Here is a 3,904-nt window from a genome sequence, read left to right as displayed (position 1 = left end):
TCCTAGTCTGCCTGCTCGATGATTCCTCGGCCTAGCTCGACGAACCCAAGGGACAAGAGACACAATAGTTTATCCTGGTTCGGTCCACCTTGCGGTGTAATACCCTACTCCAACTATGTGGTGGATTGCCTCGAGGGGCTGTGGATGAACTAGTACAGTGGTTGAACAGCCTCATGAGGTGAGGTCTTCTTGAGCTCGATGAGCTAGTGGATGAGAGGATGATCCCAGTCCCCCTCTATGGTGGTGGCTAAGTCCTATTTATAGTGGCATTGGTCCTCTTCCCAAGTGTAAGGCGGGAAGGGATCCCACAATGGCCAAACTTGAAGGGAGACAACTAGTACAAGCTATCCTGACAAAAGTAGTCTTCGCCTGCAAAAGGCTCTAGTGGTGACGCTCCGGTGGGCTCCGCGATGACCTCCGTCCTGCCGCCCTGGCGGTCTTGATCATGTTGCACCGATATGGAAACCTTTGCTTGATTCCTCGGGACTCCACGCCTGTGCTTGCCTCCTTGGCACCAAAGAGGAAATTCGTACACTGCGCCCGCTGGCGCCCACCTGGCGTTGGTCGTCATGGCTCACGTCATGTGAATCTCGCGAGGTGCATCTTGCCTTGATATCTTCGCTCCTCGGGAGCCAGCCTGGTGAGGCCGCCCCCCAGGGAGGTCTTGGTGTTGTCCGCGTCACGAGGCTTGGCCCCTCGCAAGGGTCTTGGATTGTAGTTGCTGAAGCTGGGCCGAACTAGGCCACTGTCGGAGCCATGTCATGGGCTGTAGGCAGGCATGTCTGGGTACCCCCGGTCCCAGGACACCGACAGTAGCCCTCGGGCCCAGGCACGCCCAAACTAGGCTTCGAGGCGAAGCCAAAGGGCAATGGCGGAGCACCGCAGGCCCCAACCGCCTGCGGCCTTTGTTGACGTGTGGTGATTAATGGGACGTGGGCGCCTACGCTCCCTCGCTGTCTCGGTCTCTGCTCCTGGCTGACAAAAAGGCTGGCTCCCGCTACAGGGCTTTCATTGCCTTCCCTTCGTCTTGCTCCAGATCCCCTTTCTCCTTCTCGCCTAGAGAGCCTCCAGATCCACCGAAACTCTCCCCCAAGCCCGCAGCCGATGGCCACTGACAAAGCGAAGACCGCGCGCTCGCCGTCCTGGTTCGTGCCTACCCTAAGTGCATCTACAATCACAGAGAAGAACCTTGTCGCCATGCTCCTAGTGACGGCGGACATCAGCAATGAAGGAGGAGAGACGGCGCTCCAAGCCGGCTCCGTCAAGACAGAGACCTTGGGCGGTACCTTCTACCCCTTCTTCTTGCACACCGTCTTTGCGGGGCTGGTCCCCCTTTCTCCGGCTTCTTCTATGCCGTCCTCCGCCATTCTAATCTCCGCGCCATCCATCTTCATCCCAACTCTATCCTCCTCCTATCTATCTTTGCCTTCTACTATGAGGCGTTTGTAGGGGTGAGGCCGTCCGTGGTGCTGCTCCGCCATTTCGTCTACCTCTGGGTCAAGGAGGGCCAGTTCTCGGGGTGCGTCAGCATCCTCGCGGCCAACGGCAGCAACGCGTTCTCGCGAGCTGGGAAGAAGGTGGAGGACTTCAGGAACAAGTGGGTACTTATGGATGCCAAGCGCTCCTACCCTCGGCTGGAGCTGTCGACCGTGCTGCCAGCGCCTCACGATGGATGGAATCACGAGAAGCTCACCGATCCTCGGGTGGGGCAGTTGATGGATTAGATGGTGGACAATGAGAAGTCGGACGACCCGATGGCGGAGAAGCTGACGGGGGCCATGATTGTCGAGGATTTCTTGACACGGCGCCCCTTGTGGAAGCTTACGGACGAAGGAGGCGACCTCCATCTGCGCCTAGATGACTTGCCCGAAGAGGAGTTGAACAAGGTCCTGCGTCTCCTGGTCGGGAAGGACCAAGGTTGCTTGCCAGATACTCATCTTCCCGCCGCCCCGATGGGGAAGAGATCACTGCCGCCATACTTGTCTTCAACGAGCACGGGCTCGTACCAGTGGCGCCCACCGGCCCCCCAGGCTCTCCAGTGACGTTGTCCTCCGGCGAGTCCGACGAGGAGGAGTGGTCGGACTCGGAGGCGACCAGGGAGGGGGTGGGGGAGACTTATCCTCCACGCCAGACGGATCTCCAGTGAGGGAGTCGCCGCACTACGCGGGGGTCACCACAAGGTCTAAGGGAACCCCTCTGAAGAAGCCGAAGGCAGTGGTCCCGAAGAAGAGCAGATCGACACTGGTCTCCCGAGGCGGTGCTTCTGCTTCGTCGCGGACCGACATCGCTGCAGACCGGTCGCCGTGCCCTTGTCTACCCCAGGGGCTCGCGTGCCAGTACCACAGCCCGTGAAGCCTATGGGCATGCTACTTTAGAAGAGGGTGAGGAAGTATGCTGCCATGGACCAGTAAGTGCTCCGCCTTGATCTTGCGCTCCCTGTTCTTGCTACAATATCTTGATGCCTTCCTCTTATACAGTTAGCCCAATGCCGATGGTGAAGAAGAAGAAGGAGACGACCGCGATCCCCGAGCCCCAGCAGCCTTCCGCGGTCGCGCCACCTCTGGTACAGAAGGATGGTGGTGGCTCTCGCGCTTCTGCGGCTGGGTCATCCTTGCAGGACCCAGAGGCTCGGCCTTGGGAGAAGGCAGTCTCTATAGCCAGGCCGGCTCCGGAGGTGCTTGCCCTCAGCTCGCTTGCTGAGATCCCAAAGGCTCCGGAGCCCCTGGCCCCCTCTGCTACTGCTAACTTGCCGATCCTGGTGCCGGCGCAATCTCCTGCTTCGCCTGGTACTCTGGAGCAGGCTCTTTCCGCGCTGACCGAACTTCGCGACGATCTTCAAGGCGCCAACCGTCGCCTGGCGTCGGGCGCCTGGAGTTGATCTCGGGGTGGCTGCAATCCGACGCGTCCGTCAGGGCGGCATGGAGCCACGCCTTAGTGGCCTCCGAGGAAGGTAAACAGGTTGCCGGCCTGGCTGCGGCCGCTCGTGGCATGGCATTGAAGGTTGGTGAGGCTGCCAAGGAGTGCTACCAGGTGGCGAAGGCCGAGCTGGAGACCCTGCACAACAAGCGTGTCATCGAGGCTCGTCAGTGCGAGGCACTGGAGGAGGAGCTGATGGCTCGAGAAGACGCGGTCGCCGGTCATGACACCGAGCTTGAGCAATCAACGCGGGAGCAGGCCGCGGAGCGCGACCGCCTAGAGAAGCTGAAGAAGGAGGTGGAGGCGGAGAAGGCCCAGCTAGAGACCAAGACCAAATCTCTTGCCGAGGATCGTGCCGCTTTTGATTCTCTTGAGGAGAGGTCCCGCAAGGCGCTACGAGATCTCTACGGGAGGGGTTGAAGAAGCCATTGGTGACTGCTGAGGAGGGCCGCGCCGAGCTGCTTCCGCAGCTCGTCATGGCGCTCGAGGCCGTCGTTCTTGGGGTTGGCCCCATGGAGGAGGGAGAGGTCCGCGCGCTCTCTGCCTCGGCCATGACTCGCATCTTCAGCCACCTCCATCTTCGCGACCTGAACTTCGACTTCGACGCCTTGCTTGAGCCGGTGGGCCTGGAGAACTGTGCTTCTGCTGAAGCCGTGAAGGATCAGCTGGAGGCCCTTCTGCAGAAGTTCCTCGCCATCAACCCCGCGCCCGGGGCTGATGATGCCACCGAACCTGTGGCCACGACTGAAGGTACAAGCAGCAGCGATGTTGTCGACAACGGGGCTCCCCTCGCGGGCGACGGCGACCCTCAAGGCTGAAGAAGAAGCTCGTTGGTGGCTTTACCCTTCTTCCTATCTCCTGCAACATGCGCTGTGCCTCATGGAGGCGTTAAAACTTATGTGTTCCGCACCTTTTAAAATACGGCGTTTCTTGTAATAATTTGCTAGGATTTGGGATTTCCTTCCCGCTTGCTTTAATGTTTTGCGTC

The sequence above is a fragment of the Triticum dicoccoides genome, chromosome 5A (genome assembly GCF_002162155.2).
Source record: "Triticum dicoccoides isolate Atlit2015 ecotype Zavitan chromosome 5A, WEW_v2.0, whole genome shotgun sequence".
In the NCBI taxonomy this organism is placed as follows: Eukaryota; Viridiplantae; Streptophyta; class Magnoliopsida; order Poales; family Poaceae; genus Triticum; species Triticum dicoccoides.
Note: the sequence above shows the minus strand (reverse complement) of the source record.